Raw genomic sequence first — 21,231 nt, 5'->3', positions numbered from 1 at the left:
GATGTCACCCCTCAGCAGTACTATCTTACAGTGCCATATCTATTCCCAGTCCCCATACTTGATGCAACTAGAGTCAAGTGAGCATGCAACCATTGAAGATGGCTGCTGTGAGACTCATCTCAGGCCCTGGTAGTCCTGTGTCGTGAGTGCTTTGATACCTTCAAAGTAATGAGCAGGAGCAGATGTCCTGTGATCAGAAGAATCTGACAGTACACAACTCTACCTTCACTTTCAAACTGCTGACCTTTCTCATTACCTGAGAAGTTTAGCTGGCTTAGATCACCAGAAATGGTGCCTAATAAACATCCTGGCATGAAGCACTGCAGGCCTGTGACTGCTGTTTGAACTCGGGGATGGAGAAGCTATTGAAGGCTTTCAGAGATAAGACACACATGGCCCAAATTCCACTGACTCCTTTATCTGCTCACATCTGGTTATCTTCAATACAATCTGTTTGCTGCAGTACAATTGCTGGCTAATTGCATAGTGGCCTCAGCAGTGTTGGGGTTAGGGACATGCTGAGAAGGCCCCTGCTAATCTATTCCAGAGGCTCAAAGGAGCCCCTTGGTGATGATTTCAGATTAGCTTGGGCCATGCAAAGTGAAAGATGCCATCCCACGATCAAAATGGTCTGGAAGCAGGAAGAAAATATTCTAGGAGAAAGGGCTGATACCACCAATGAAACCACTGCAGATCCTGACTCCAGTGAAGTGGGCATGTTTTGTGACATACTCTTAGAACTCATCAGGAGGTAGAACTTTAGCTCTGGACTCCAGCTCTGCAGAACACTATGCATAGTCAATTTTCTTCCAAAGTTTTTCCTTTCAGCATTTGCAATCTAGATCAAGATAAAAGTGATGAAGAAAATAAAATATCTATTTTTAAGGCATGGATTGATAGTAAGTTATCTTATACAGCCAGTTTATGACAGATTTGGACGTTAAAATTGTATTTCCTCAATCACTGTTGCAACTAAATTTGCATTCTCACACTGAAAACATTGTTCTGGTATTCAACCCCCTCCCACATTTTTTTTTATTAGTCAACTTACTTGAGAGTGGGTCTGCATTAACTTGAATGTTTGTACTATTGCAAATATCTCCTTTGCTAAATATCTTCAGGATAGATATCTCCAACAGAAAAGTATGCACAACTCCAGCCACCTGGTCAGTATCTTTCAGTATTCATAACCAGGAAAGAGGAAAAAGAAAAGAAGTCTGTCCAGTTGGGAGGCAGAAACAACAATCATAATTAAAACATGCAGAACAAACAGTCATCACTTTTCCCAGCAATTTAGAGCCTAAAAATCTTGTTCACAGAAGTGCTGGAAAGCGTGTGACTAACAAATAGTTGGTTAGGAATACGACATAATTCACAGAAAGAATGATAAATGCTCAGTCTGTGGGATGAATTAAACTTCCAAAATAATCTGCCTAGTCACAGAATTCAAGCTTGCATGGGGCTGGCAGCGGTTTTTGAAGGATGAACTCTTTCTTGAGACTTTTCTCAGGGTTAGATTCTGGGTTCTTTAAGAATACCAGGTATTTCCTGGTGATGGGGTGGGAATCCCTCTGCGTCTTCATCTCAGAAGAGTGAGGACAAAGTGTAACTAAAAATAGTGGCATCAAAGGAAAGGAAACCACTGTCTTCTAGCACACAGAGAGCATGTACTAATCTGGAGAGATGCTGTCAGCAGGAAAAGATTGAAGACAAGGAAGATTTTGATTATCCATAGGCCTGCTGAGCAGGTTATTGGGATCCATGGGATAGTTTAAGCCCAGTGTTAACCCTTCAGGCACTGCAAAGAGAGGTCAGCTCAACCATCATTATTCCCTGCTCCTGCTGGCAACTCTCTCTTGCTGAGAAAAAAGTCCATTTCTGCCCTCCCTCAGTGACATGAGAGGAGGTGAAAAATCCCAAAACCCTTTCTAAAACTGGGAGGCCAATAAGCGTTAGTGGAACAATATTTCCTTTTCCAGTCACAGCAAGATCCCAGGAAAGAATTCCTGTTCTCTGCCTTTATCAATCTGTACTAATGCTTCCTAGAGAAGACTCCAGAAATGTCCTATGGAAATCATTGTGGGTCATCTGCAGTATGAGCTTTGCAGAACTGAAATACCTCAGCTCTGATCCTTTCCTTGCTGCCATGAGCTCAGCAATGCATGGAAACACCTTTCAAACTCAATTCATTTCAAGCCCGAGTAACCTTGATGGATTACTTTGCCCTAAGGCATCAGCAGATATTTTTTTGGTATGTGAGAAAGGAGCTGAGACAGGAGCTTAAACCTCAGACACCATGTCCACACTGACTTGATCATGGAGTCCAAACTTGCCAACCATCAACATCATAAAGACACTGTGTGCAGTGGCCTCTGGAGTAAAGAAGATGCCAACCTTGCAGCAGGCACTTAGGGCCACACCAGTTATAGGGTGGACCCACTGTACTTGTCATGGCCAGTCCTCTGAGGCCAACTTCATCGGAGGCAATTTCCCTGGTCCACCCTAGAAAAAGCCAGATCAGAGGTGACCTGATGATTGAGGACAGATCTAGTCCACAGGCACCTAAATCAGAAAACTGCCTGCAGGTTGTGTTTTAAGGAAGGAAAGAAAAGGTTTGCATCTGTTCCACTTGCCCAAGGGTGAAATTATGCATGTCTCAGAAGCAGCAAATCAAGATCAAAGAGAAGAAAATTAAGAAAAGAGAGAAGAATGGAGAAGTGGGAATAGTTTATGCTAGTGTAGTGCTCCAGGGCTTACTGTTCCTTGTGCTAAAGCTTTCAAGTCCACAGCATGCTGGGGAATGCCACTCTTCTTCTCTTCCCTGTCTTATAAACTGATCCCTTCTCTCTCCCCTGACCCCTATACATGAGGTGTTGAAAGAGAATTAAAAATACCCCTCCAGTGGTCCAGGGAAACAGGTGCTCCCTTGGTCCTAGCTGTACCCAGTGCCTTGAAGTCAGGTAGGGCAGATGATCTGCCTTCTCCCTGTTCCCACATATATCTGTGCCACATCAGTTTCAGGTCATGGTCAGCAAGTGAGTAAAGGGAAAGTCTTTCTTCTTGTTGCACGTCCTGTTGCTCCACTCCATCTGCAGCTACTTTCAAGGATCCTCCAAAATGCCCTCAGATCACAGGCAAACCTGCCCTGTCTGTGAGGTCTCTCTGCATCCCTGCACTCCCCCAGCTGCCAGTAGCACTTAAATACAAGTGATTTATCCTAGAATGGTGGAAACTTGTCCTTTTTCCACCCAATAACACCTCCTGAAGGCCATCTTCACCTTCCCAGAGTCCATCTGAAGCCTGAAGAGAAGGGATATCATGCATGCTGGTACCAAACCTATCCTATCCTGCATTCTTTGATGGATTTCTCTCCTTCAGGCTTCCTATCCTGTTTGTTTGCTCTTCTCCCAGCTGAGGCCCCATCTCCTCAGCTCCTTGGCCTCCTTACCCCATTATAAAGTGAATGCAGTGTGTCCTTGTCCTTGCAATGGATCCTGAAAGTAGAGGGTTTGTTACTGCACGTCACATGCTGGACAAGGACTTGGTACACTGTGGCCATCCTGAAACTATCTGCTCTTGCCCCACAGTATTAGAGAAGGGTCACTATTGCCAAATCCCTTGCAAATGAACAAGGAGATCTCAGATTGCTTTGACACCCCAAGCACCTCCTTCCAAACATAAGAAGTGATGATGTTCAATTCATCAGCAAGGCTGATCCATCAGCTGCATTCAGCAGTGGTAAAAATGCCAACAGCCCCACATAGGGCTGGTAAAGGTGACATGGGATACAGATGAAGAATAAACCTGTGACTCTCTGCAAACACACCTGGAGGCCAGGCAGATAATTCAGGGTGTTAGAAATGGTTTAGCAAGTGAAATCCAAGAATTATCCTCTGGCATGGATGGCTTTACAATAAGAAGGAAAAAAAAAAAAAAAAAAAGAGAAGGCAAATACAGTTCACAATACTCAGCACTATACAGACTGAGAAACAGATGGGAAATGAACAGCACCTTTTGGAAGCAGAACAAAAAACAGAATATCTGGGACCCAGAAGGCTATAGGACATAAAGTTTTGTGGTAAAAAGTTCTTCAAACTTTGCCAGGTTCTCCCTTGAGCTTCCCATACAGCTTTGCTCTCTGCCCAGGGAATGTGCACTGCAGCAAGGTTGTTACTTTCACACTGCAGTGTTTTGTATATTGGAAACTCTGCATGCACTTGTACTAAGGGATCTGTCCTAGCTCAGTGCTCACAATCCAGAAAAATTGCCAGGGATGGGTGGTGGCTGAGAGAAACCTCGTGGGGACAACGAAGATGACAGCAGTAATATTGAAGAGGGTATGTTTGTCTTCCCAGTTCAGCCTCAAGAATTAAAGACTGCTTTCCCCTCGCAAACAGAAAAATCTCTTTATTTCCCAGATAGGAAAAGGAAAGGAAGCAATCTGAACCAACAAAGAAATGTTTTAGCATTTGCTAAAAAATTGCCTAGGAAGTTTGCCTGAAGAATGATTATGCACTTTTTAGGTAGATTCACAATATTAGCAAGGTCACATAACACCCGTGCACTCTGTGGCAATCAAGCGAGGCAGTTTCCCCAAAGGACCCCAGACTCAGCTGTAGCACAAGTGGAAGCAAACAGGCTCATAATGACTGATTGCTTGAAACATGTTCATTAGCTCTTGGGAACATCAGCTTACAGAAGCAGAGCTCATGGGCTTTGGAGTCCTCCAATCTAGCAAAGCGAGACAAGGCTGGGTGGGAGGAAGGTGAAATCACAGCTCAGGTGATGGGATTGACATGATAGTTTCTTGGGTGCTATGAGCTGGGTCTTTTGGATATCGGTACCAGAATCAAACTCCTTGTAAGGCGCTTCATGTTCAGTGCACTTCTAGCAGTGGATCCAGAGTGTTTTCCTTTTGTTGGTCACCTGGGAGCATCTTTCACACAGCTTCATTAGGTTTCCTAGTCATCTCTCAGCAAGGGAGATGCAAAGGGCTCCACTGGATTCATGGCCATTAACTTGTTCATTGTATACCGCAAGCAGTCTACAGAGCTCATTCCCTTCAACATCTGATGCTTGGAGATGCTGAATTATGCAGTATTTTCAGTAGCCGAGAGGTCTCCAACAGCCAAATTTCGCAATTTGATAAACTCACATAGCCTCTGACAATTTTGCAAGGCACCTTCTTTACCTCTGAAACATGTCTCCCCATATATATGCAGAATTATAATGTATATGTAATTTCTCCATCTACAGTTTTCTTCACTGAGCACATTTTGTGCAGCTTTCATGAATTTCCACTGCAGCAAACTGTTTTGATCTTTTATCGTGCTCTTAAATTGGGCACAAATGTTTCATGTGCTTTCAAATTTACAGCACATCACAGGCATTGGTTTTATAACTCACAGGACGTAAACTAGAATAAAATTGATAGAATTACACAAATCAAGTGGGTGCTGAAATATTGGGTAATAATTTATAAAAGTTGACAAAAACAAAATTTCTGGTGTCAGAGTAGCATTAGTAGTATTTCAAGGGAGTAACAGCTTTTTGGTCTCTAGAGAAATGCATGGCATACAGAAAATTAAGGGCAAATCACACATATCGTTTAGAAAATGAAAAGTTAGGAAAGTAAGAAGAAGCACCTTTCTTGCTGATGTCAGATTAATTACACTTTCCTATGGTTTCACAAAAGAACAGGGAGGTATAAAAGGTGTATATACTTCTTTTACAATGTTTCAATCGTATCCTGTGTACGGCATCTAGCACTGGTTCTGATTAGGACCTCTAAGTGCTGTTATTATCACTATTAACAATCAGGATCACTAAAACGGAGGGGTAACAAGACTGCTGTTGCACTGCTTTTGCTTCTACAGTGTGCCTTATAGGAAAGAGAAGGAAAAATGCTTCACAAAAGATGCAAGAACCATGAGGACTTTGTCATTCTCTATTTAATAAACAGTTGACGAAGCACAGGATTTTCCTGGCCAGCTTTAAGCAAGTTAGCTTGGCATCAGGAAATTTCAGGCTTTTGTGTTTCTGCGTTTGTTAAGATAATTTCCAGGTCCTGGTTCCCCAAACTCTTAGTCCCAGTTTCTTCATAAATGAAGAATCCAAGGGCTGTTCACTCAGGAGAGCTCTTATACCCAGAATTTCCCCAGGTTTGGCTCCCTCCACCACACAGTCCTAAACTAACCCCACAGCTCTTGATCCCACAAAAGGCTCACGCACACTTGCACGTGGTATGTCAGGCAATTTGAACTGGAAAAAGCACAGTAAAAATACTAATTCTGTTTTAAGGTCACAGACTGCCATAGCCAAGGTCTATGCTAGGTGATGGCCTAGAAAGGGCTTCCCCAAACAATGTGGACATGACCTTTCTGCACTATGGCCACCACTCCCTGGGGCAAATACCTTCAGCACTTCAGATGCAGCTGAATTTATTTGGGATTCTGGCTTAGTAAAATATTGGAAACTTGCAACAATTGGCTTTTATCAGTCTGTGATATTCACCTCCCTGCCTTTCCCTCTTGTGAGGCTGAGATAGGGTCAAACCCATCATTTCCTGATATCCTGATACCTCAGTATCACTTTTCTTCTTGCCTTGTGCTCTCCCTGACATCCACCTGGCTGCAGCACTTTCCCAGCTCCGTTTCATCCCAGCACCTCCAGCAGCTTTCCCCCATGCCACCCACATGCCCTGCAACTCTAGAAGCTGCCTGTATCTCCAGCCACCAGCGAATAGTCCTCCCCCTGGCTACCATCTCTAGTTGTCATTCCCCCAGCTCCACAATATGTTGTAGCTGGTGTCCATGGGAGGTCAGGGAGGGATGTTACACATCCATGTAGTGGTGGAGTTTCCTCCTGGAGTTGTCTTCTTCCCCCACAGATGCTTCATGCACTATTTATTCCTCCTCCACCCTCAACCCCCAGAGAAAGTTACTGTAAGTCACTGGCTGGGAACAAGCCGAGCTCTGAAATCTGCCACCATCCATCACAGTGGCAGACACATTGTGGAAGGGCTTCGTGGCACAGTGCCAGGGCTAATGGCCTGAGACGCTGCTCGCTTTTGTTCTGAGCTGCTTTGGAGAGCAGGCACAGATGCTAATTGCAGTTCGCTCTGACTCTATGAAGGAAGGAGAGAGGTCGTTCAAGGGAGCGGGGAGATTTTTAATGGTGGAGCTTGGTCACAAAACCGCCAACAGCTCTTCAGTCATTTCACAACCAAGATGCAATGACTTTGAAATCCCTCCTGTGTGCCCCATGAGAGCTGTGGTTTGGGGTGATGCTCTTATCCAGAGCCCAAGGCTTTTCAGAGGATGACCATGTTCTCTCCAGTAGTAGGATGGCTAAGCAGGTGGACAGGCTTTTTGCCTTGGTTCATTAAAGGAGATGGAGTAAGCACGGCACATAGGCCTGGAATAAAACCACCTAGGTCTTACTCTAGATCTGAAAATGTCTCTCCTCCCTGAGGTCAGACTTCACTGGTCTAGCTTCCATTGAACACTCCATAATATTTCCCACCGGTTCTGGATGCCTATTCACCTCTGAAGGCCTGTGAAGGCACGAGGTAACACCAACAGGACTAAGCAGACACTGGCAGACTGAATCTGGTCTTTGCTGTCTGCAGCTTTGTCTTCACAGAGAGCCAGACAAAAAGAGTTTCTTTTCTTTATTGTATTTCCCTTTTCCACAGCCTTCAGATAAATACTGCTATACAATGTTTATTTCTTAAATAGCCTGTCTTGCAGAGGGAGAAATGATCTTGTCAAAACTGAATAAAAACCCATTTTCACCATGAATCTGTGAGGTAGCAAAAATGTGAGGGAACTGTGAAATACCATGGTACCAAAATGTACTGTCTTCACAGTCCATTCCTGCACTCAGCTCGATGACTCTGCCCTCCATCATCTCAGCATCTGGGAGTTTATCTTATCATCATTACTGGCACTTAATCCTGACGTGTTCACAGATGTATTTGCTGCTCCTCACTTGCACGGACAGATCGGTTATTTCTAACATGGGGTTGGGATTGATCCCTTGCAATTGCATCCTCTTCAGAGAGCTCAGAAAGGAGAAGCCTTTAAGGGATGTCAAGAACTGAGTGTGTCTTATGTGTGTGAGGTGAACCCATGGAGATTACCTTGGCCTTCCAGGTAGCACCTGTCTACTGAAACCCAATTGCTCTGATCAAGTATAAAAATTATCTGAATGGGACTGTGTCTGTAGAAGGTCTTCTGCATTGTGGAGACATCACTGCAAGTGTCTGGCAGTCATTCAACAGAAAGGTCCATAAAACAACCATCCATTCCACTTACCACAAGCCACCGAAGACTCCCCAGTACCTTCAGGTGACATTAAAAGCCTGTAATGCACCATCTTAAAAAAAAGGGGGGATCAGGAGAGACCTGTGAACCATAAAGAAAATTTAACCATAGGCAGTAAACCCTTCTATGAAGACAGCTCAATAAAGCTCTCAGCCATACAACGTAGTGATGGTGTTTACCTACGTGCACCCCGCCAGTTGGACCTAGTTCATTTCCCTCCATTTTCCTTTACTGATGTAGGGGCAACAGCTGAGACCGGTAGAGGAGGCAGACATGTAGCAGCTGAGTTTGCTTCAAGCAGAAGTCCTTTGCATCACTGAACACAGAGGCAGCCTCTCCCACCACCTGATAGCCCCGGAAGGCATGGCGAAAGCACGTCAGAAATGTTTCCCCCTGAGCAAACACTCATTGGCTGATCCAACCGTGGGAGAGTTTGTAGTTGCTGTATCTGCTTTCTGTTTTCACCTTTTTCTAAACAGGCCTTTTATATGTGTCAGATCCACACCTGCATCCCCCTTTTCTGTTCCCAAAAGTCACAGGAGCTCCACAGGCCGTGATGATTGCTTTGTTCAGATGAAGCCAGCTCCAAATTCTGTTTGCATCTGCTTCCAGGCTCAGTCCTCCCTCTTGAAGTTGGAACTGAGAGGGAAAAAACAAAGGAGAAGTTAGCAACATTTAAAATCAATCTAACCAGAGAGCAACTTTTAAATGAAGCCATTTAAGGCCATAGCCTCCCAGCTGTGTGGGTGTCCCTGCTGAGCCTACTGCAAAACATAGTTCAGGACACCCCTGTCACTGGCTGCAGGCTAGCAGGGAAGATGCATTAGCCAGTAACGTCCAGAGCATGATTAATCTTTTCCTCCTCATTCTGATGCTGCTGTAGTTGCAACAGATGTTCAAGAGCCTTCTGGCAGTGACAGATCCCCGCATGGTCCTGACTCCTTACCAGGCAAATAATGATAACAGTCACAAATTCCCAGGGCTATGTCAGCTGAATTTTCTTTTTTTTTTTTTCCCCTCTGGAAAGTTCTACACATTTTCTGGAAAGTTTCTTTATGAGATATGATGTGTTTGACTCAGCCATCAACTCTGTCTCAGAGTTCATGTGGGTGGATGAGAGAGTTGGGAAAAACATCTTCCTTCTGAGCATCCCAACCTGAAGCTTCCCAGTGGAGGATCAGGGAGAAGGCTATATCAGAGCAACAGGACATGCAGCTGGTGTATAAAACAGGTCAGTGAAGCTCGTTTCACATGATGTAACAGATACACTAGGATGAGAGCGAAGGCCCCGTGTTCTACCTCTGTCTATAATTTTATTTTGCAGCAGAACTGTGAGGTCACCATCAGCCCTGCACTGACAGGCGAGCAGGGAGTTTTCCTTGCATTGCCCCTACTGACACTGGAGCATAGTTAAATGCCTGCAGCGGGACTGAGCCTGCACCCACCGGGAGGCTGTGACCACCATCCACCAAGCAAGTGGTGGGAGAAGCCATTCCTTAGAAAGGGGCAGTGACCAGCACTGCAGGATGAGTAAGTTCTCTGTATGCCCTTTACTGCTCCTCTGTCTCTCTTTCCCTGTAATAAACATGGATGCTAGCTCTCCCCTGCAAGACTAGATGCCTTGGCATTTAGACCAAAAGGACCATTCTGATCCTGTCTGACCTCCAGAGAAATCTGACCACTCACTCTTAGCCTAGGAGCTAGTACATGAGGCAGGGCAAAGTTTTTAGATCACTCTACCTATAAAGATCTCAGGGGAAGAATCTACCCCCTCTGCAAATGATTTGTTTTGCTGATGATCTATCCCACCAAAAAATCATTACAAGTTTGTTTCTTATTTCCATTTTAAATCTTTCCACCTTCTCTTTCCTACCATTGGATCTCATTTTGCCTTTGTCTGCCAGCTGCATTCAGACATAGCTGTCAAGAGCTTTCAATGGAAAATCCTACAGCTCCTCCTCCTCAAATGCACTCTGTTTACAAATCAGCAATGAACTTATTTATGTAGCATTACAGAGCTGCAAACCCTGCTCAGCAGACAAAAAGTCACTCAAAATTCTTCCCACTTTTCGTATTGTATCCAGCAAGGTGTATCCCACTGTCAGAGCTGAAATCTTAGCAGCAATGATGAGAAAAATTACTCCCCACACTGTACTGGGCATGCAAGCCTGAGAGATGTGAAAAAATGTCATGTGCGTATAAAATATTTCTGGGACCTACGGATAAAACGCAGATATGGAGAAAAGCAGATGTGAAGCATAAGGGCTCCAGCAGATCCTGTTTGCTGAGACTCTGGAAGACAACCCTCTTCTGTGAATGTTGCTACCTTTCATTTCACTCTTGGCTCTCATGCAAAGAGGAAAACAACAACAGGGCTCATCCAACCTGTCTTTAGCCAGATCCAGGGCACGTGACTGCATTTCATCCTTGGCACTCTTTATAGTCAAAGCAAGCACTTCTGGGTCATAAATCAAGAAGCTGCATTCACTCCACCAGCTGTAAAGGCAGCTGAGGGTAACTAGCCTAAAGAGAGATGCTCATCCTATAGATGCCCACATCCAGCCAGAGAAATTTCAGGCAGGTACTGGGGTTGCAGAGAAACCCTGCAGTTGTGAAGCAGATGAAAACAGAGACAGCAGCATCTGCAGAGGGCATGAATACACATCTCTGAGGCACAGCTGTCTTCACTCATCTCAAGGGGTTGCTAACTCTAAGCTATGTTACATGTCATGATTGCCAGTTGCTTCAAGGCTGATTAAAAAATGCATAAAAGGAACTTCTGTGAGCTAAAGTTGTGCTAGCAATGCTTCATTATGGTGTGAGAAGTGATGGATCCTGTCTTATGCATGATCTTGGGAATAATATCCAACCTCTTCCATCTGTTTCTCACTCCCATATACACCCTGATAACTGCCTCTTTCTCTATAACTGAAATTGAGTTTCTTTGCAGGTCAGCACAATCTTGTCTTGTGTTGGTAGGGAGGGAAATGCAATGTGCAATTTGGGACACCCATGTTCTAGAAATTAAGTTATCCTGGAACAAGCACAATGAAGGGCTGATCAGATGATTGAAGAGCAGCAAAGCCTATTTTTAGGAGAGGAGCATCACCGCATTTGATTTCCTGGAGGAAATTATCACTCAGAAAAATTTCACTGGACTGCATAAAAACTAGGGAAGGTGGCAAAACCTCTTCAACTAGCTGACAGGAAGGGCAGGACTGCAGAGACCATGAACACATAATGAGAGAGATCAGAGAGCTTGTGAATAAATTTAGGCTGAAAATTAGGAAAAAAGAGTCAGAACCAGCAGGTTTAGAGTATGTTATCAAAGGAGGACAAGAAATCAAACTACTTAGATGGAGCTTGATGCCTTTATTTAAGATATTATATAACATAGCTCTTATAACAGCAGTGGAACAAGCCATCTCACCTAGTCTTGTGTTCCTAAAACCAACCCTTTTCTCTCCACTCCATCTTCTGCTTCCATGTATATACACACAATAAAGGAGGCAGAAAATCTATGGCAGCAAAACACAGCCTGGGTGAAGTCAGCCCAATGCAGAGGTAAGATTTAGTACTGAGGCTTGTGAAGAAGAAGCAGGTAGAAGTGTCTCACATCCCAGACAATTATCTGATTAATGCTTACAGCCAGAGGGAGTCAAAGGGAGGACTTCATAATTCCTAGGCCACTAATCTCACAATCATTTAATGTCTATGAGAGAAAGAGTCCTTCTTATTCCATGAGGGGGTCTGGCTGAAAAATGTAAGTGACAAACCAACCAGCTATCAATTAACTTTATGAGTCAGCTTCTCTCTTGCTGTGCCATTGAATTCATCGTCCAGTCCAGCCCACAGCACCATTTCTACTGCCCTTTTCTGCTTCAAGAGTAAATGTGTTTTCATACCTCCCTGTCAAGCGTTTTCTCAGCACCCTAACATTTTAGGCATGCTCCTGTCTACCTTGCAACGCGACAAAGAGCTTTCCTGCTTATTTCTGGTTATTGGAAGACATTTCTCCTTCTTCTGACCTCTGCAGTACCAGCTCATTCATGCAGAGAAAGTGGATGCATATCCTATTATCCCTTGAAGTATTTTATAGCCTATGTTAAGGCTTTGGGCTCTTCATAGTTTGTACCCAATTTTAGGATCATAATACCTCTAAGGAGAAAGTGCTGGGATGTTATCTTAAAATTACCCTAACCTCCAGAATATGATAAATAAAAATATTTATTTATGAAATCTAAACGAGATGATACAGCTAGCAAAAAATGAAAAAACTCCAAACAAACAAATAAACCAACCACAAATTTACCTAGAATTTAAATGATGTGAGGTCTTCTTTTGCTCTGAGTGGCTCAACTGTCAAAAGGACAGACGTTTCCCTGGTTTTCCACACAATCTTATTTCTTGGAGGTGCCTTGACAGAAGATGGTCTAGCACTGGAGCCCATATCCTTCTTTGGGGATATTAAAATTCAAACTTTCCTGCAAACTAACACCTCTTTTATCCATCAGCTGAAGCAATGAATCTACTCGCATTTGTCTCACTTTGGGGAGAGCTCAAACACTCAGGTACTGAAGACACTATATCTTGAACGGTTTTGTGGTTACACACTGTTGCACAGGCAGGAGAGACCTTGTTACAGCAATATGAGTTTGATCTTTGTGAGATCTGTAAATATAATACATATGAAGGATGGATCAATTGATGCACCAGCCATGCAAGGAGTATCAGAACCTATTTAACACCACAGAATCCACTCCTAAGTCTAAGGGAGGCAGATGGAGCCTGTTCTGAGTAGATGTTCTAGTATGTGACTAAGGATCAATTTATACTGCAGCCTTGGCAGATTTCTGTTTCAAAATAAACCGCTATGAAACACAAATCTGTAAGAGATCTGCTTTGATCAGTAATGCCATACAAAGACATACTTGTTGAGAAGAAATGGGCAATATAAGGGACTAAAACATTTCTGGGTTCCCAAGCGGTGCTGAGTTCACATCCTAACAGGGATCATTTACTAGCACTGCCCCAGTGCTTGACTTGTCAGCTTGCATGCCTATTGCTAGGCTGCTGGGCTCCAGCTCCTTCTCTGCCCCTAAAAAGACATCTACAGGAGAGGCCCACAGCTTGGCACTGTTGGCACTGGGGTGCTGGCAGGCTGCCCTACGTTGTGCTAACATCTAGCACGCAGTTAAGTCAAATCAGCATCAGTCCTCATCCAGCCATGCACTGGGCAGCTGACTGCTGGTCACCATTCAGCTTAGTCCCTGTACGTTGATGCAGGTTTCACACAGAAACACTAACACCACAGTAGAGGAGAAATGCAGGCTGGAAGACAAATGTTTAGATGCCATTGCACCCAGGAACTTATCCAGAGACCTGCTAAGTCTGTGCTTATAAATAAAAGACAACCAGATACCAATTCCTGCCCCTAGACATGTGGCAACAACTGGTTCAGATCACATTGCTTAGGGCTAACTGCCTGTAGAGCAGAGATAGCAAATGTTGGAAAGAGTAAGAGAGAGTGGACAAGAGCAGAGTCAGGCAGTGCTACACTCACAGTCACGTTATGGACAAATGGGACACACCATACATCAGGAGACAAGAACCTATAATTAGTCTAACTAGAGTTTTGCACTCTAATCAAAAGGAAAAAAAAACCCAGCTACTAGAAGACGAGTTACAATGGCACTAACATGGTCCAAGGTGGTACAGAAAAGTCTCAATAATATCCTTAAACTGTTATACAAGAAAATTCCCTAGTATCTCCTCTTTCCTCTGATGTGATAGTCATGCTGCCTCCATCCCTTGAGGTGCTGGAGAGATGGTGGTTCTGCTGGTCATCTCCAGCAGAACCTCCAGCTGTCACCATCCTGAGGTTTTCCCTGGCAGGAGTTCATGGTGGGGTTTCTTCCTCCTCGTTATTGGGTTCCCCAGGAGTATCTTCACCCCACCTCTCCTCACTGCCTGCTCCCTTCTCCCTGGTCCCCAGCCCCAGTGGCAGAGCTGCCCAGTGCCCAGCCCGGGCACACAAAGGGCTGGTGTTTGCTGGGCAGGGCCTGCCCGGGGCAGCAGCCCTTGGCCATGGGGGGTGTCCCCAGTGCTGAGCTCAGGCAGGTCGGGCACGAGGCCCTTGGCCATGGGACACTTGTGATCCCAGGGACACCCAGCTCAGGGCACGGCAAACACAGAGCAGGGCTCTTCTGCACACAAAAAATACTCTTTTTACACTACATTTAGAATATAACTGAACAGCATAATTTGCATTAGTTTTTAAGAAACTGAGAGAACTGAGAATTGAAAATGGCTCCAGAATAATATGATTTAAAGATAGGTTCTTGATTAATGCGGTTTTAGTTGCCAAAATCAAATTGTGAAGTCAGGCATTAGAGAACTAAAATCCTTTTCTATATTTTCTACTTTGTCATGGTTTGTTTTCTGATAGGAGTTACTAGTGTGACCAAAGGATTTACCGTTTTTTGTTTTAACTTTATTCTTCAGTGAACTCACTGTATCATGAATTTCTTCTCATACAAGATCAGATACCATCAGAAAGATGGTTTTACTTTTATGACTGTTAAAAAAAAAAACAAACCAACAAACCCACACAAAAAACCCACAACCCAAAAAACCTTTTAACATTTTGTGAAAGGAAAGTTTTCAGTTCCTAAAAGTATCATCCAAATCTTCATCATCCTTCAGGAATTGGAAAACTATAACTGAGTAATCTTCTTCTGCCATAGTAGTTAATTTCTAATAACTGGAAAACGTCTTAAGACCCACTCAGGTTATACAGCCATCGACTTAACAGTGACATTCCTCGGTGTTTTCATATATTCTACAGTGAGAGCTATTAAGTATCTTCTGTCATTCTGAAACCCTTTGCCAGATGAGGACAAGTGATTTAAAACTTAGTTATATAACCTGCAGAACCAAATGACAACTTATATATAGCATAATTTGCTGTAGGAAGCAGTATATGAACTTAGCAATTAGTCTGAAGCTAATATTCCTCTTATTTGTCATTAATTTGTAGACAAAATGGTTTCTCCTGAGGTTAACATTTTCATTATCATCTGCAAATGATGGTACATTGCCAGAGTTCAAACCATTTGAATGTAGTGCACTTTTTACATTTTTAAATATTCCTAATACAATTTTTATTGCTCTCTTGAAAATAATTAGGCAGAAAATGGATTATTCCCCTTTCAATGAACAACTATTGGAAACATTTTGAAATTTCATGCTTTCAGGCACCAGTGGCCACAGAGAGAAATATGCCCTTTTCAACCAAGCCCTTAATTATTTTATCAATTGAAAGAGGAACTAATATATTGTTGGCAATACACGAAGCATTGTCCTCTAAATCTGTATGATTTTATCTGTGGGGTAGTCTTGAAAAATAATTAACTGCCCCAATCCAGTAATCTATATGAAGAGCCATGAATAATACTGTAATGCACCTCTGTTGTTCCTCCAGAACAAATAAGTTTTAAGAGTTTTGTTTTCAGAAACTGCAATAGAACTATTTTTATCATCTTTTATATTTCCATGCTTTTCTGTATTTGCCTCTCCACAACAAGTAATTGGGAAACAATATCCATGAAAGCAAAGTTACCCTTTTTCTTTCTCTGTTGATCCATTTCCATTCATTTGGAAAGAGCAGAGGATACTGGCTGAGTGTGTTTTGACTTTCTGATTGATGGAGACTAATGCAGTCATGGTCATGATCCACGTGGGGATATAACTCAATTAACTAATGGAAAACATATATGTAGTACTCAGATTCAATGTGAGGTCATGACTACTTGGCTTGGTTCATACCCTGTATGTGTTGGTCCAATGATTTCTAGAAAATATGCCACATCTGGACAAGATTTAGTGTGCAATAAACACATGAGATAAAGTTTTCTTTGGAGACCAAGGGGTTGAATGTCTAAGTCTACCCCCACTGCACTTCTTTCGGCAGACCAGATCTGTTCTGGAAAGCATAGCTTTTTGTATTTTGTTGGAAGAAATCATTCATGTGTAACATTTGTAGAAAAGAGTCAGACACCTGCCTAAGAAAAAAGAACAGAAACAACCAATTAGTCTTTATTTAAGAGATGGACAGTCACATGCTGAGGACTCCAGTGATCAGCCAGACCAAGTGCACTCCTATGTGTTCAGTTACCATGGAGACAGGCACGTTTTATGAACTTCTTCCTAAAAAAATCATCCCAATTAGATCTGCCTTCATGCATCACATATGCTTGAACTGTTCCCTGAGGTTCCTTAAGTAATTGTGACTGATTCATTCTCCTTACTGACATCTAAAGAAATAACCTTTACTTCCCGCTTCCTGGTCCAAATTTAATTCTAGTATCATCTATCCATAGTTTCACCACAGCCAAAAATGGGTCACTCAATGCTGTGCTCCATAGTGCTCTTAGTTAAAAAGCTCCTATTCAAAATTCCCATCAGTGATCACCCAAGGAGAAACGTCAGTCAGAAGGCATGGAAAGGAACAAAGTTTAAAGGGAGGAGTCTGGGAAGAAGGAGCAGGCATCCAGGTGTCCATCTCATGCTGCTTGACAACTACAGAGATTGATCTTAACAAAAGCATTGGTGTTTCTCAGCATGATCATGCTCAGCACGACAGAGGGAGCATCAAGTAGCCTTGTCTGGATCAGGGACTGGGACAGGTCAGCTTTTTTGCTCCCCTTTTTATTCTGAATTCTTCAGTGCAGCTCAGACAGCATGAAGGTTTGCATATCTATCATCAACATGGCATTACTACGTTGCTCAAAAACTATCTCCCAGGGATGCCTATCATCCTCAGACAAAATCTTGCAAGACTGGTAGGTCCTCCCATGATTTCAGATTGACAAAAATGAGGACAAATGAGGACAAACTCTTTGAAGACCTAAGTGGGATACATTTGACTGAATGTAGACATCTGTACTATAGATGTTCACATGTGAGTCAGTTGTCTAGACTTCCTCTGTAGTCTTTAGAGAGATCCTGATGCTTCCAGGGCATGATTCATCTCACCCAAATACAGAGTTAAGATTAAGGCAGGTGCTTATTTTACTCCACTGCCTGTAAGAGGAGAGTTCAGCTCAGCTGGAGGTGGTGACATTAAGGGCTTCACTCAAGTTACTCGCATGTAAGCATCTGTGAATTGAACCCCACAGTAGGACTCAGCTCAAGATTCACCAGTTCGTATTGATTGTTAACAATAGTGTTTGGGAAGTTGTAATGACACTGGCTTATGTGGTTTTAAACAGAAATGCTACTTTTAGTGATTAATCTTTGGTAAACTGTTGTGAGATTCAGAGGGGTTGATAAAATTAACATTTTGGAAGGCAGAACGTGCGTTGTGTTAATTAACTGTTATCATAAAGGAAGGAGAATGCTTCTCCAAAAGCTGTGCTGTTCTGATTTACAAGGATTTCAGCTGATTTTGTTGAAACTGATTTTGAACTCAATGATCTTAAAGGTCCTTTCCAACCTAAACAATTCTAAGTTTTAAGGATGACATTACTAGTCATGCTTGCATTAAAGTATAAGGCGATTGCATAACTGTATTACAACTGGTTACGAAGAGAATAATGGGAAATCTTCTGGTGGCTAAAGCAATTTTTCCCCCCCTAGATTTTATGATGATTTTGAAGCTGAATTCCTCAGGATTACAACGTTGACCTCTACAGGCTAACACACAAGCAACTTCTTTTGACTATTCAACCTGAGAGTCTACAATCACATTAAGAGTTTCCAAACACGACAGAAAGATTCAGAAACCTGGAGGGCTGTTTTTTACCTCTCTGTCTTGACTGATACTACTTTTAATGCTTTACTAAACACCAGAACAAAAATTCAGACTTTGTAATGGTGATTCTGAAATCAGATGAGATTCTATTCTTCACCGGAAGATCTTTACAAGGATACATATTCACTCCTTGTATTAAGGCCAAGGAACACCTTTTGCATTGTTTAAGCCACCCAAGCCATAAGGAAGACTCTTAGCTTGGAATTTATGAGCCCCATTAACTTCCCCAGGAAAAGTCCTATCTCATATTAAATCATTCCCTGGGAGGGGTTGACTGCACAAAGCATCCTTGGAGGAGTGAGAATACAGTATTGCTTTATACAGTTCCTGATAAAAATTAGTTAGCAAAACTTACTGTGTAAATTCAAGAATATGCAAATGAAAGCAAATCTCATGGCATGTGTGCAGACAGAGCTGATGCTGAATTGATGTTATATTATGCATAAAATATATAAATAGTTTACCTGTTTAATGAAATATTAAAAGATTTCTGAGGTAATTTAGTATAATAATGATTCCATTAAATATACATACATAGATATAAAATATTTTGTATAGTTTATAGCATCTATAGATTCTATGTTTAGAGTTTATACATTTCAGAGAAAAATGATTTTTTCAATTTTAATTAAGGTTTAACAGGTTGTATGCTGCTGTGGTTCTTAGGTTCTCAATAATGGTGAAGTATATTGCTTGAAAGCGAGTGAATTGGGGAGGTGAACTTTATTGAACATTGTTTCATGCTGTTGAACAAGAATTACCTACATGTGGGTCACAGGCAGTATTTTTCCCACAGTGTGCTCAAATACGGACACTTTTACATAGCTGGCAGCTGTTGATTTGTGGATACCCCAGGGACAGCAGTTACAAGGTGTGTGTATATTTACTCTTGTTAAGCCAAGACATGATTTGTTGCTCATAACGTGGACCTCCATTTGTGTGCAAATGTGTTACGCTTAAGATAACAACTTTATCTATTGCCAGGAAGAGAGAAAAGAGCAGCAAAATTGTTGAAAAGAGTCCTGGACAATTATCCACAACCTGTCTGGCAAGGCTGAGCAGCAGCTCCAGTGTTGAGCGTGGCTGAGGCTGGATGTAGACCAGCATGGTTATTACAGCCAGAACTCATTTTGTCTAACCTTAGACATCATCTGGCCACAAAGTAGAGCTTGTGTCTGAACAAGTCACTCTCAGACCTCTTTGCAGTATGTAAGGCACAATTCATCATTTCCCCTTAAGGCAGTCGCTGCAGGATGAGATGAAAGGTGACTGGAAGCGCTCCTTTCTCCCACTGCTTACAAGGGTGGTCCATGTAAACGGGCGAGGGTTGGCTCTGTTAAGAGTCATTTCTTAATTAAACTGGGACTGATGAACAAATGGTAGCTCCCCAAGCAACTCAGCAGCAGCCACACTCAGGGCTTCCTTTCTCCTCGTGCTGAGCTCTCGTTGGTGTTCAGGTGATCAGCACCTTTTTAAGCCAAGTATTTTGAGGAATCTACCCAGGATTGGGTAGACTGGGATGGCAAAGGAGTGAGCTACAAGTGTTACAAAGCATATGGGCAAGGTTGTCTCATTGGCTGTGGTTGTTAGTGAGCACTCAGGTCCGTGCTCTTACATGCTAGCACATGTGACTGTCATGCAATTAGGCTGCAATTCTGTTCACAGAGGTTATTTCTTTCCAGATTCATCAAATGAGCCCTAGTTTCCATCCTTACCCAGAGCAGCCTCCCTGTGCTGTAATGGGAATGGTTATCTGCTATTCATAGCCATACTCTGAGGGCAGTTTTCACTCCCTGTGGTTGTCTGGGTCTCACTGCATGCCAATACCACTTCAACCAACACTGGCTCAGTTTAACTGCCTCTCAGAGATGAGCTCTTCTTCCCCTCCTGGCCCTGGGATCCTGCAGCATGTCAGAAGGAGACCAGCTCCAGATGGCCCAGAGACATCAAACTGCAATTCAACAGGATGTGACTGGGCTCCATGCTCATTGCTGTCCCCCATCTGCACTGTCAGCCTCACTCGCTGTCTTTCACCCCTTGCTGCTAATAGGAAGAATGTCATCCTGCCCCAACTATTTCATGTTTTGGCTGTGGATTTTAATTACTCTTTGCAAATTAGATCAAAAGAGACAAAGAAGGAAGGAACACTGTAGTGATATAAGGAGACTTTAACCAAGCAGAACTGCTTTGTTCAATGTTTTTAAGAATGTTAAGAGAAAAGCAGCACTTATCTCTTCAGTGATAAAGCCCCTAGCTGCTGTAGTGCTTGAAGGCTTTTAACGTCAGTTCTGGACCAAGGTCCAGCCAAGCTGCTAATGCACCATCCTGCAGATGAACCATAAATCCAGTGTAATGATTGTCCATAAACTTGATGTTTTCGTTGTATCCCAGCGTGAATTTCATGGCTGCAGCCTGCGGGTTTGGCTGTTTTGAACCTCGATGTGTCTGCTCTCACAAACCTGCCATGTTTCACTCTTGAAGTGTTTCTTTGGTTGGAACTGTAGTATTATTTCTGGCTTTCTGATGCTCCCATGGCAGAGTAGGTATCAGCAAATTTGGTTCCTCATGTAGGGCCAGGACCTGGAGGTATCTCACCGATCTTGAAGGAGTCACTTCTCATCAGTTGTGCAGATTGGCTACTACATTATGAGCTGCCGTAACTTACACCCTGCTCCCACTCCAGCTTACATGCTGGGCACAGATAAAGCCATTGCACCACATCTAGAAGCAGGAGCATAGCAAGATGTCATTGCCTCTTGGCCAGGAAAATGGTCCCAGTGATCTTCCAGTTCTTCATGTTTCTGTCATGTTCTTAATATGAGCCGTGTAGCAATCACTTTGCATAAAAAACATGTATTTGAGTTGTGGATACTTTCATTAGACATCTGAAATGGGGGTAGATGAACCCCATCGCTATTCCACTTGGGCTAGTGAGCAATTAACCTTTTTTCCCCTTTCAACACTGATATATGGAATTATGTAGTAAAAGGGGTAACAAAGAAGAGCTTTTATGTGAATTATATAGCCCAAAGTATTACCATCTGTCTTTCCATCATTTGACTCATGACACAGATCTGACTTGCAAGATGC

Source organism: Strix aluco, chromosome 5, assembly GCF_031877795.1.
Source record: "Strix aluco isolate bStrAlu1 chromosome 5, bStrAlu1.hap1, whole genome shotgun sequence".
Lineage (NCBI taxonomy): Eukaryota > Metazoa > Chordata > Aves > Strigiformes > Strigidae > Strix > Strix aluco.
This window is presented reverse-complemented; position numbering follows the sequence as displayed.